We start from the raw sequence: 13,841 nt of genomic DNA, 5'->3' as shown, positions 1-13,841 counted from the left end.
TCCAGAAGCAAGATCTTTTTACCTTTCTGTAAAGAGAGTAATTGCAGCTTTTAAAAGAAAAAATATAACAATAAAATAACTTAATTTAACTTGAAATAGTGGTTATTCCAAAGTCTACTTTACTTACATAGCAATGCGGGACCCAGGATCAATGCTACTAAGTGGTAAGTAGATTAAATCTTCAGTGAAGTTATGGGTTATACCGGGGGATAACTTGAAAATATAGTTTGACCTGAATAGCACCCACTGAAGCCTGCATCAGAGTCAGGGAGTGAGAATCCCTGTTCACCATTTAGAATGTCAGTCCTTTTTGGTATCGGGGGACTTCTAAGAATAGTGGTGAGTTTTCAACAATAACTGCCCGAGCTGACTGCTGCCACCACCTCATCCCAGGCAGCACTGGCTGCCTTGTGGGTCACTCTTCAGGCCCCTCGGGGGAACAGGACACACCTTCTGGCCTCCACCACTTCCAGGACCCTCCCCAGGTCAGCATCCCCAAATCTTGGGGCCGGTCTCCTCAGCGCCATTGTAACGAGCTGGCAGGGTTGGCTGAGCAAATGCGGCCTAAGTCCTGCTTGAACTTGTTAGCAGGGGGCTGGCGAGCGCGGTCCCGGCGAATCAGCAGGCCTCATTAAATGGACCAATTAACTTTGTATAGTGTTGCTGGCTTTGCCATTGACATGACCAGACAATTCTGGCCATTATTATTTTGCAGAGCACAGGGTGCTGCACAGGTGTGGTGGGTGAGGGGGGCCCGGGGACTCCTCTTACAGTGAGTTGGAGATAAGGGGGTTTTGGGGGTCGCATTGGGGGCTCGTGAGGTCGGGACACCATTTAAAAATGGCGTCCCAATCTCTCTCTGTACTGAGGCCCTGCATATGAATAGAACATAGAACATTACAGCACAGACTGTATATAATTGTTCACAATAAACACATGTTCACACCATTAAAACCAGCCTTGGTGCTCTGTCTGATGAGTGTGGGAGTGGGGCAGTCAGTGATGGCCACTGGGCGTGAGGGGTGTTGGACGAGTGAGGCCCAGTGGGTGGACCATGTAGACCCCCCCTCCCCCGACCGTACCCATCACTCCGTCCCCAGCTATTCGACAGGCCCGTGTGATGGACTGGCCAGGTCGGATGCAGTGATCACCCAGGTGGAAGGTGCTACTGTGGGTATGAGTCAGACATTGTCTAACGATGTTGAGCATGGGGTTCATCGCAGAGCGGGCTGTCATCATCCTCCAACCCATGGACCAGACCCGCTGTCACTGCCAACCCAATGCCCAGTTCGTAGTGCCACAGGTATATATAACGGAGGGGGTTGTGCATGCGGGTGGTTTGGTTGTGTGGGAGGTGAGGATGGTCGGTGGTGTGGGAGGTGAGGATGGTCGGTGGTGAAGGGGTGTGGTATTGTGGTGTCCGTGCCCCTGCCCAGCCACCCTCCCTGCCCCCTAGTTGGTGAAACGTGTCTCGATTAATGTGTCCCGTGCGTGCTGGCCCTTGCGGTACCTTTGTGCGGCCTCCCGTACCTGGCCAGCTCCCACATCCTGCTCATTGTCTCCCTCCCCCTCATCCCCCTTGTCTAACGAGGCCTGCCCTTGCTCCTCATCCTCATCCAGCGCATCGCACCTCTGCCGGACTATATTGTGGAGGACGCTGCAGACCACCACGATGCGGCCGATCCTCCTGGCCTCGTACTGGAGGGCCCCTCCAGAGAGGTCCAGGCACCTGAAGCGCATCTTCAGGACCCTGAAACACCTCTCGACAAGCCCCTGGTCTCACAATGTGCATCATTGTAGCGGTACTCTGCGTCGGTCTGTGGCCTCCGTATAGGCGTCATCAGTTATGACCGCACGGGTCATACAGCAAACCAACTCCACATCCGGTGGAGTGTTCCTCGAACATGTCGGGGACCACAGACTGTGCCAATACGAACGAGTCATGTACACTGCCCAGGTATCGGGCGCAGACCTGCAGGATCCGCATCTGGTGGTCACAGACCACCTGACCCTTCCTGTTCGTGAACAGCGGCCTTTTATCCGCTGGTAGCCGTGGGGCAACATGCACCCCATCGATTACCCCCTGGACCCGGGTAATCCCAGTGAAGGCGGTGAAGCCCGCTGCCCGGGAATCCTGGTGGGTGTGGTCCATAGGGTACTGGATATACTGGTCCGCAAGGGCATACAGATCGTCAGTGGCTGCACGGATGCACCTGTGCACCAATGCCTGTGAGATGCTGGATAGGTCCCCATTCGGCGACTGGAACGACTCCATCATATAGAAGTTCAGCACGGCCATCAACCGGGAGCGGGTATCCTCCCCCATTCCCATGCGGTGCCAGGTGTGCCATCATGTGGCAGATATGTCCGACAATCTCCCTGCTCATCCGCAGTCTCCTCTTGGATGCTCGGTCCGGGGGGTCCTCAAAGGACATTTGGTCGCGATATATACGTGGCCTCATCTGGCGCCTCCTTGGCACCACCTCCGCCTCCTCCTCGTCCTGTTGGGCGGCCGGCCTTCCAGCCTGAGCGGCTGACCGAATGCTTTAATTATCTGCAGGTGGTGAGAGGAAAACATGTCATCATGGCGCATGCATATGTGCCCAACCAGGTACCATGGGCTGCACGGTGGCCCCGGTTGTCACCGTGTGCCCCAACCACGCATGCCACCCCACCCCTGCATCCTAGCACACCGCTGGGGGCTGCCGTTGGTGTGGTCCTAGGTGGTCCCCAGGGGGCTGTCGCCGGTTGAGTGGGGTGGCCGGGGAAGGGGGGGTGCACCCAACCATACGGCTGTTTTCTCTGCGTCCACCCAGGGCCCAGGGTGGGTGGCCAGCAAGATGACCACCATAATGGCGCTCAGTGCGTGGGCACCGCACCTGTCCTGTCGGGGGCTCCCCGGGTGCTCAGACTCTTCCCCTCCTTCCCCTCCCATTCCCCGGTCCTGCCAGGCCCCCCCCCTCCCCCCGCAGGAAGCACGGCCAGTGGACCCGTAAGCCCACAGTCCCCCCACGCCAACTCCTACCTCCTCTTGTAGCCGCCTCACGCCAGCTTCATGATTTTCTATAGGACATTAGAAACATGCCGTCGGGAAATCGGCCCATCCGAGGCGCAGAATTGCTGAGGCCACAGAGAATACACATAATAAGATGTGTACTGTACTTCCGGGCCGCGCGGCAAGCGCCACGATCTCGTCGATTTTAGGGGTCCGGAGAATGCTGATTCAACTCAAAAGCGGCATCAAGCCCGATTTCGGCATCGGAACCGATTCTCCGGCTGTTCCCATTTTGCAATTTTGCCATAACGTCAAGGAGAATCCAGCTCTCTATTTCTTACTTCACTGTTGCTACCTGACTTGCAGAACATTCTCCTTTTCTTCATTTCAAGTTATCAGCATCCATACTACTTACTTTTGTTAAAGTAGTTACTGTATTGTTGAACCAAATCAAGCTATAATTACAAAAAACACACTGCCTAATTAAATGTCGCCACATTCAGCAGCTTCCAAAACATTTATATAACTGCTCTTCCAGACTCAGCAAGTCCAGAAATTATTTGATAATGCAATTATGTATGGCCATGGTATGAAAAATAAATTTGTTTTAAGAATGATTTCAAGGCCCATCAAGCTTTTCACTATTACTGCAAAGTTTTTATCTTAATTAATCCTTACTCTAAAGCACGGGCAGTAGAATTGGACCCACAGTGGTCAATGAGACACTGATTATCAATCTTCGTGTGATTTTGAAATTCAGTATGACACCCATTGTGACTCATCTTCACACATGGCCATGGTATGCCAATCACATATACAATTAAAACTTTGGTGCCTTTAATCTCAATTCTTGTTATTGCAGATTTAACAGAGATGGGCTGAACTTTCACCATGGAGGTGGGAAGCATGAGTCAAATCCATTTTTGAATCAGAAACATCTCTCCAGAAGGAAACTGATTCAAGTTCAGACTTGCATTGGTATGGAGACTAGTTTCCTGTCCACTCAAGGGGGGTGGGAACAGAGGCAGCACAGGTGAAGTGTGGGATTCATTTTGACACCCTTTGGCAACCATTGAGGCTACTGGTTGTTTCTAAGGAGTAATCTGATGATTGTGCCAAAATCTTCCATTGTACCAGAGGAAAACGAGATGTCACAGGGAAGCTATGCCTGACACCCAGGGCAGGACATACCGTCACTTCATTGGTGCTGAGCTGGATCTAATGCTGGAGGCCACGAGGGAGAGGAAGAGGTCCTCTTCCCTGATGATGTATGGAGAATGCCACCTTGTCATGCAGTTGGGGCACCTCTTTGTTTAACATAATTCCCATCTTCCAGTTCCTGGAGGTTCATGCCTCACTGGGGAACCATACTATGAAGAGTGCAGTCTACTGCCACAATGACTGAGCTCCTTGCAAAAGGGTACTACCCAACATCCTGGGACTAGAATTGCATCTCTAGGAGCCTAATAATCTGCTCCATGGTTGTCCTGGTGAATAGGTGGCATTGGTTGCACCACCTCTGTGCCTTTACCTGGGGCTCCCGTTAATTGGTCAGTAGTCATCTCTTCAAGGGATTTCCTTTGTCGTCTAGAATCCAGACATGCACTTTATGGGTTAGAGTGATCTGAGGCAGTCTGGGATAGCAGCAGATGAAGGATTTGTGGCAGCTGCCAGTAAAACAAGCACACTAATGGAGGAATCTCTTGTAGTAGCATATGAGTTGGATGTTGAGTGAAAGTCCTTCCTATTGATGGATCTCATTAGCCAGTTATTTGGTGTCTTGATGGTCACATAAATGCAATCGATGATTCCCAGCATTTGAGGAAAACCAGAAATGGAGACGATACCCAATTCCCTCTGTCCATGCAAGGCTGTGTATCTTGTTAAGCAAATGTGCTTCCCAGCTCTGACAAAGAATGCATCAGTGACTAGTGAGATGCTGTGGTTTGCAGCTGTTGTTGAGATGCCACTAAGTTCCAGAGCTGATCATTGGAAGGGGCAAGAAGAGATGAAAATCAAAGCTACAATTGTGTTGATGGCCACTGGCAGGACATGGCAACCAGTGCTGTAAGATGCGAGGCCTTTGGCCACGAGAGCAGAAATCTCTGTGACCATTTTTCTGGAGAATTGAAGTGCCCCATGGTACTAATTCTCAGTCATCTCCTGTGTGAGGATGGATGTATCTCTGGGACAATATTGTTTTATTCTATAAAGAAGGCTGTGTGTCTGCGTAATAATGATATAATTGAGCTGTGGAAAGGTTAATGGAGACAGCTTGTCTGGGACAATTGAGAAAATAAAGGAGTAAAGGTTTTAAATGCATGCATTTGTAATGACGTTGGGGCAAGTAGATGTATTAGTAAAAATGTAAAGTTTAGAAATTTGCATTAGGAAATAGAAAGAAATGTGATTTTTCTTCTTCTAGTTTTTAAATTTCAGAGGGGAGTAAAAGGCTTGTAAACGTATCATATGTAAACAAGGGAAGGTTACCAAGTGTAATGTGTCGAAGTTTGCAGATGACACTAAGATGAGGGTAGAGCAAAGTGCGCAGAGGACACTAAAAGTCTGCAGAGGGTATAAGTTAGTTTAAGTGAGTGGGCAAGGGTTTGGCAGATGGAGTACAATGTTGGTAAATTTGAGGTCATCCATTTTGGTAGGAATAACAGCTAAATGGACTATTATTTAAATGGTAAAAAAATTACAGCATGCTGTTGTGCAGAGGTGCAGAGGTGTTCTTGTGCATGAATCGCAAAAAGTTAGTTTGCAGATGTAACAGGTAGTTAAGAAGGCAAATGGAAATTTGTCCTTCATTGCTAGAGGGATGGAGTTTAAAAACAGCTAGGTTTTTTGCAGCTGGAGTACTGTGTACAGTTTTGGTCTCGTTACTTGAAAAAGGATGTGCTGGCACTGGAGGGGGTGCAGAAGAGATTCACTAGGTTGATTCCTGAGTTGAGAGTATTGGCTAATGAGGAGAGACTGAGTAGACTGGGACTTTACTCATTGGAATTTAGAAGAATGAGGGGAGTCTTATAGAAACATATAAAATTATGAATAGATTAGATAGAAGCAGGGAGTTTGTTTCCACTGGGAGGTGAAACTAGAACTAGGGGGCATAGCCTCAAAATAAGGGGGGGGCAGATTTAGGACTGATTTGAGGAGCAACTTCTTCACTCAAAGGGTTGTGAATCTATGGAATTCCCTGCCCAGTGAAGCAGTTGAGGCTACCTCGTTAAGTGTTTTTAAGGCAAAGATAGATAGAATTTTGAACAGTAAAGTAATTAAAGGTTCAGGTTGAGCAGGCAGAGAAGTGGAGTTGAGTCCACACAAAGATCAGCCATGATCTTATTGAATGGCGGAGCAAGCTTGAGGGGCCAGATGGCCTACTCCTGCTCCTAATTCTTATGTTATTATTAAAATTTATTTGCCCCCAAAAGGGAGGAAATAGGAAAAAAAAAGGAAGATTTTAATATTTAGGAAAAGGTGCTAAGAATAATGGAATCGAAGAGGAAAATGAAAAAGTATACTTAAGGAAAGATGTTGAGCTAAGTTGTGTTGGCTGTGTATGTGAGGAAGACCTCATGGGGACAGCTCTGTACTTGGAGAAGGTGTGAAGTTTGAATCAGCCACCTTGTCAAGGCTGAAAAGGTTTGGGTTTCAGAAAGCAGTCTTGTTTCAGAGGTTTCTTGGATTTTCGCAGTAGAGTAGAAGTGAGGTTGAGAGGTCGTGTGGTATACCTTCACTACAGCAATGGTAGTTTGCCTTCGGCAATATTACTTGATTTCTATAGTTATACATCTAGAAGGGAGTGATGCCCTGAAAATGTTTATTTGTGGGTCTAGCCAAGTAGGGTTTTTTGGAGGATTTGCGAGACTATTTTAACTGAGTAATTGTAATATTGTGTACATACTTTTTTCTTTTTATTTTTCTTTTATACTTTTATTCTTGTCATAAAATTTTTAAATCATGCCGTGTGTACCATCTAAAGGATGCACTGCAGTAACTCCTTCGACAGCACCTTCCAAAGACCATTGCCATCTAGAAGGACAAGGGAACCCCACTACCAAGTCACTCACCACCCTGACTTGGAAATACATTGCTGTTCCTTCAATGTCACTGGGGCAAAATCCTGGAATTCCCTCCTAACAGCACTGTGGGTGTACCTACACCTCAGGGACTACAGCGGTTCAAGAAGGCAACTCACCATCACCTTCTGAAGGGCGAATAGGGATGGGCAATAAATGCTGGATTAACCAGCAATGAATTTTAAAAAATTAACTCCCAAAAGTGGTTCTGGAATTCTTTGCTGCTGAGATCAGGAGGTTTCTTCTTACTAAAAACATTGTTATGGCCCTTAAATGAAGTTGTCCCATATGAATTTGTTTGCTCAGAAATTAACTTTTGCTCTGTCATAGCACCTGGTAGCGTCATCTGTGCGATAAATCCCATCTTGAGCATTTGGCCTCCATTGCCTTTCTGCCCTCTTTCCTCTCCTATGCCATCCTAATGCCTGCATCATTGCCCTTTGTACCCTCATCACCCAAAATCATACAATTGTGTCCCCATTATCAGCTGGAGCCTTCCTTCAGTGTAGGTGGCTGTCCAATTGCCTGTGATAGCCTTACCCCCTGCCAGGGGTTCAGAGGAGGTTTACTAGATTGAAACCTGGAATTAATGGGTTGCCTTATGAGGATAGTTGGAATGGCGAGATTTCTTTCCACTAGAGTTTAGAGTGGCTTGATCGAAGTATATAAGATCCCGAACGGTATTGACAAGATGGATGTTGAAAGGATGCCTTTCCTTGTGGGTGAGTTCAGAACTAGGGGGCCCTGTTTTAAAATGAGGGGTTTCACTTATAGGACAGAGATGAGGAGAAATGTTTTCTCATAGAGGGTTGTGCAACATTGGAACTTTCTGCCTCAGAAGCTGTGAGAAGAGGATCATTGAATATTTTTAAGGTGGAGGTAGATAGATTCTTATTAGGAAAGGGAATCAAAGGTTATCGAGGGTAGAAAGGAAATGTGGAACTCAACACCGACAGATCAGCCATGATCCTATTGAATAGCAGAGCAGGCCGGAGGGGCCAAATGACCTACTTCTGCTCCTATTTTGAATGCTCGTATGTTGTGCCCTGGTGCAGGCATGACAGGTTACCCAGTCTGTTCCCACCTCCCTTCAGAGGATGTGTTTCTGATGGTGCAGATAATCTGTCCGTCATCAGTCTCAAACTTTCACAAGCTCTTAATAAGCTTTAAATGCTTAAATTGACCTCAATCGAGATGTGCCAGAATCTAGCACATTGAAATCGACAAGCCGTCTGGCACCAGTAATTTCAGGTCCACCCCCAGCCTCTGTTCCTGACTTTAGGGGGTAGGCCGCAAATTCAATGGCATGAAATTCCAGTCTTTTGTCTCAAAACAAATTAAACGATATTAAGACTATTCGATTGTTGATTACAAAATTAGTATCTCCTCCAGCTTTTGATCTAAAGTGAGTTTTCAAATTATACTTCGCAATAGTATTTACACAGAAATTTTTCTCAAAAGATCCAAGTAATTGGTTTGTTCATGGAAGTATCTCTTCATTACCTTATGGTATTTTATCAATAGTAAATTTATGAAAATAATTTCTTTTTTCAATATCACATTAAATAAAGCATTTTAAAATACATTATTAGTAGGTTTGGGAATAAATTGTATTCTTTGTACTTTTGATTTTTTTTTTTAAGTTGAAGATTGCTAATATTGCAAGTGGGATATGGAATAGTTTTCAGAATGCACCACAGGAACATGAAACCTTACCTCCTTAGAAATTGATCCCCGACTTCTGGTTGCGGCTATGCCGAGGTAGGTCACACGTTTGGCAGCTCCCGCCGGGAACGGACTTTTGGGCTCTTCAGAGGGGCCCCAACGGCAATTGTTCGACGGCTCCCAGTGTGGGAAGGTGACAGCAAGGTTCCCCCGGCACTATATGGATTGGACCAGGAGTGGAGCGGTTAAGAAAGTGATCCTGGTGCAGCGGAAAGTGTGAGGAAGGAAAAGCAAGATGGCGGCGGGTGGAGACCAAGTAGCGTGGGCGCAGTGGTCGCAGGAACAGCAGGAGTTCCTTAAACGCTGCTTTGCGGAGCTGAAGACAGAAATGCTGGCGCCAATGAAGGCGGCGATTGAGAAGCTTGTGGAGACCCAGAAGGCCCAAGGGGCGGCGATCCGGGAGGTGCGGCAAAAAGCCCCGGAGAACGAGGACGAGATCGTGGGCCTGGCAGTGCAGGTGGAGGCGCACGAGGCGCAGCATAAGAGGTGGAAGGAAAAATTTGAGGACCTGGAGAATAGGTCGAGGAGGAAGAATCTTCGGATTCTGGGTCTCCCTGAAGGAGTGGAGGGTCCCGATGCCGGGGCATATATGAGCACGATGCTCAATTCGCTGATGGGCGCGGGAGCTTTCCCGAGGTCCCTGGAGCTGGATGGGGCTCATCGGGTCCTGGCAAGGAGACCTAAAGCCAACGAGTGGCCAAGGGCTGTAGTGATGTTCCACCGCTTTATGGACAGAGAGTGTGTCCTGAGATGGGCCAAAAAAGAACGGAGCAGCAGGTGGGAGAACACGGAGATCCGAATTTATCAGGACTGGAGTGCGGAGGTGGCTAAGAAGAAGGCTGATTTTAACCGGGCTAAGGCGGTTCTCCATCGGAAGGGGGTGAAGTTCGGGATGCTGCAGCCAGCGCGATTGTGGGTCACGTTCCAAGATTGGCACCACTATTTTGAAACGCCTGATGAGGCATGGAACTTTATCCAGTCTGAAAAGTTGGACTCAAACTGAGGGTTTGTCGTGGGGGGATGTTTACTGTGTTTACTGCGTTTGGGGAATGTTTTGGTGCTGGGTGGGGATGGGTGAATGGATTTGATGTGGGGCTGTGGGAGAGTGCGGGCGTCGGTGTTGGAGGGGCAGGGCCCCGCGGAGGAAGAGGGGGGGTGGAGGCCCAGGGATGGGGAGTTAGGGTAAGGCTGCAAAAAGGAGCTGCGCCAGAGGGGGCGGGGCCGGCTCAGACAGAAAGCGCGAGCTTTTTCCCACGTTAGGGAAGTATGGGGGTGGGGCGGGGGGGAAGGGCGGTGCTGGAGAGGAGCGCACACTGACTGCCAAGGGGTGGGGGGATTCTCACACTGGGGGGTCGATGGAATGGCGGGAGAGGCCGGGGTCAGCAGGAGTCAGCTCACTTACGGGAGTGTCATGGGGGGAGCAAAATGGCTAGATGACGATCTCGCGGGGTGTGGGGGTAGGGGAGGGAGGGAGGGGGGGGAACTGGGTTGCTGCTGCATTGGCCAAAGGGGAGCTGGAAGTAGGAGAGGTAGTTGGGACGGGGGTCCGCCGCCTGGGGGACTGGAGGGTGCGGGAGGCGCGGGCACGTGGCTGGCCTAGAAAAGGAGATGGCTAGTCAGCAGGGGGGGGGAGGGGCGAGTAGCCCCCTGATCCAGCTGATAACATGGAATGTGAGGGGCCTGAATGGGCCGGTCAAAAGGGCCCGGGTGTTCGTGCACTTAAAGGGACTGAAGGCAGACGTGGTTATGCTCCAGGAGACACATCTGAAGGTGGCAGTTCAGGTTAGGCTGAGAAAGGGATGGGTAGGGCAGGTCTTTCACTCAGGGCTGGATGCGAAGAACAGAGTGGTTGCAATACTGGTGGGGAAGCGGGTGTCGTTCGAGGCACTGAATATTGTAGCGGTTAATGGAGGTCGATATGTGACGGTGAGTGGTAGGTTGCAGGGGGTGCGGGTGGTACTGGTGAACGTATATGCCCTGAATTGGGATGATGCCGGATTTATGAAACACATGCTGGGTCGGATTCCGGATCTGGAGGTAGGAAGCTTGATAATGGGGGCCTTCAACACGGTGCTGGACCCAGCACTGGACCGTTCTAGGTGCAGGACGGGTGTAGCGCACAAAGACTCACGAGAGACGAATAGAGATGAAGTCAATGAGGCTTTATTAAGCGTGACTTGTTCCCCGCAGTTCAGTAGCAGACTGGCCTGCGGGGGAGAACTCCTGGTTCTTATACTCCGCCTTCAGGGCGGAGCTAGAGGTCAACAGCCAACCAGCACCCGGGATCTGTCAGCCAATGACATCACGGCTTCACAGTCCCACATGACCCCTAATGCATACTACCACATTCACCCCTTGTTAAAAATGAACCCGGCGGGGTGGTGCTTCGTATGGTGGTAAGGGTTTACAAGGCTGGTCCTGGGAGGAAAACTTTTGCATGTCATCACAGCATGTACAGAGGTTTTTTTTTGTTTTGACTATTTACAGTAAAAGGGGGAAAAGGAAAACGTTCTCGTTACAGTCCACAATATAGTAGTGTTACATCGATGCCACGAGTCGGTCGGGCAGTCTGGTCGTCCTCGTCGATCGCCTCGGCCCCGGTGGTGGTGCTTGTTCCCCTGTTGTCGTCTCCGGGAGCCTTACGGTTTCTGCTTACGCTTCACTTCCGGTCGGACCTGGGAGGAGGACCGATCCCCCCGGGAAGGGGGCGCTCGCGGCAGGGAGGGGGTGATTGGTGTCGGGGGGTGTGCGTGTTGACGGCGGGCGCCAGATCTCGCAGGGAGACCGTGTCCTGTCGGCTGTCGGGGTACTCCACGTAAGCGTACTGCGGGTTCGCGTGGAGGAGGCGAACCCTCTCGACCAACGGGTCCGACTTGTGCACCCGCACATGTTTTCGGAGCAAGATGGGTCCTGGGACCGCCAGCCAGGTCAGCAGCGACGTTCCAGAGGAGGACTTCCTGGGGAAGACAAGGAGGCGCTCATGAGGCGTTTGGTTAGTGCTAGTGCACAGTAGCGACCGGATGGAGTGGAGAGCGTCCGGGAGGACCTCCTGCCACCGTGAAACTGGGAGGTCCCTGGACCGTAGGGCCAGTAGGACGGTCTTCCAGACCGTGCCGTTCTCCCTCTCTACTTGCCCGTTCCCCCGGGGGTTGTAGCTGGTCGTCCTGCTCGAGGCTATACCGTTGCTGAGCAGGAACTGGCGCAGCAGTCACTCATAAAGGAGGACCCCCTGTCGCTGTGGACGTATGCGGGGCAACCGAACAGTGTGAATATGGTGTTAAGGGCTTTAATGACTGTGGCCGCTGTCATGTCAGGGCAGGATATGGCGAAGGGGAAACGGGAGTACTCGTCCACCACGTTCAGGAAGTATATGTTGCGGTCGGTGGAGGGGAGGGGCCCTTTGAAATCCAGACTAAGGCGTTCAAAGGGACGGGAAGCCTTGATCAGGTGCGCACCATCCGGCCTGAAAAAGTGCGGTTTTCACTCTGCGCAGATGTGGCAGTTCCTTGTGACTGTACGGACCTCCTCCACAGAGTAGGGGAGGTTGCGGGACTTTATAACCGAGTGACCCCCGGGTGGCAGAGGTCCTCGTGGAGGGTTTGGAGGCGGTTAATTTGTGCGTTGGCACATGTGCCGCGGGATAGGGTGTCGGACGGCTCGTTCAGCTTTCCGGGACGGTACATGATCTCATAGTTGAAGGTGGAGAGCTCGATCCTCCACCTTAAGATCTTGTCGTTCTTAATTTTGCCCCGCTGTGCATTATCGAACATGAAGGCTACCGCCCGTTGGTCCGTGAGGAGAGTGAATCTCCTGCCGGCCAGGTAATGCCTCCAATGTCGCACAGCTTCCACTATGGCTTGGGCTTCCTTTTCCACTGAGTAGTGGCGGATTTCTGAAGCGTGGAGGGTTCGGGAGAAAAAGGCCACGGGCCTGCCCGCTTGGTTAAGGGTGGCCGCTAGAGCTACATCGGAGGCGTCGCTCTCGACCTGGAAGGGGAGGGACTCGTCGATGGCGCGCATCGTGGTCTTTGCGATATCCGCTTTGATGTGGCTGAAGGCCTGGCAAGCCTCTGTCGACAGAGGGAAGGTCGTGGTCTGTATGAGGGGGCGGGCCTTGTCTGCGTACTGGGGGACCCACTGGGCGTAATATGAAAAAAACCCCAGGCAGCGTTTCAGGGCTTTTGAGCAGTGCGGGAGGGGAAATTCCATGAGGTGGCGCATGCGTTCGGGGTCGGGGCCTATTATCCCATTGCGCACTACATATCCCAAGATGGCTAGCCGGTTTGTGCTAAACACGCACTTGTCCTCGTTGTATGTGAGGTTCAAGGCTTTAGCGGTCTGGAGGAATTTTTGGAGGTTGGCGTCGTGGTCCTGGGTTGCAGGCCACGTTCCCGTACCTCGACAACGTAACCATCTGCGGCCACGATCAGCAGGACCACGACGCCAACCTCCAAAAATTCCTCCAGACCGCTAAAGGGCTGGATGCGAAGAACAGAGTAGTTGCAATACTGGTGGGGAAGCGGGTGTCGTTCGATGCATTGAATATTGTAGCGGATAATGGAGGTCGATATGTGACGGTGAGTGGTAGGTTGCAGGGGGTGCGGGTGGTACCGGTGAACGTATATGCCCTGAATTGGGATGATGCCGGATTTATGAAACACATGCTGGGCCGGATTCCGGATCTGGAGGTAGGAAGCTTGATAATGGGGGCCTTCAACACGGCGCTGGACCCAGCACTGGACCGTTCTAGGTGCAGGACGGGTAAGAGGCCGACTGCGGCCAAGGTGCTCAGGGGGTTTATGGACCAGATGGGGGGAGTGGATCCATGGAGGTTTACCGGGCCGCAGGCCAGGGAATTTTCCTTCTTTTCCCACGTCCATGGAGCCTACTCCCGGATAGGTTTTTTCATTTTGAGTAGGGCGCTAATCCCAAAAGTGAAGGGAACGGAATACTCGGCCATGGCCATCTCGGACCACGCCCCACATTGGGTGGAGCTGGAGTTGGGGGAGGAGAGGGACCAGCGCCCGCTGTGGCGCCTCG

This window comes from Scyliorhinus torazame, chromosome 16, assembly GCF_047496885.1.
Source record: "Scyliorhinus torazame isolate Kashiwa2021f chromosome 16, sScyTor2.1, whole genome shotgun sequence".
Classification (NCBI taxonomy): Eukaryota; Metazoa; Chordata; class Chondrichthyes; order Carcharhiniformes; family Scyliorhinidae; genus Scyliorhinus; species Scyliorhinus torazame.
The sequence above is the reverse complement of the archived record's forward strand: the minus strand, read 5'-3'. Positions refer to the sequence as shown.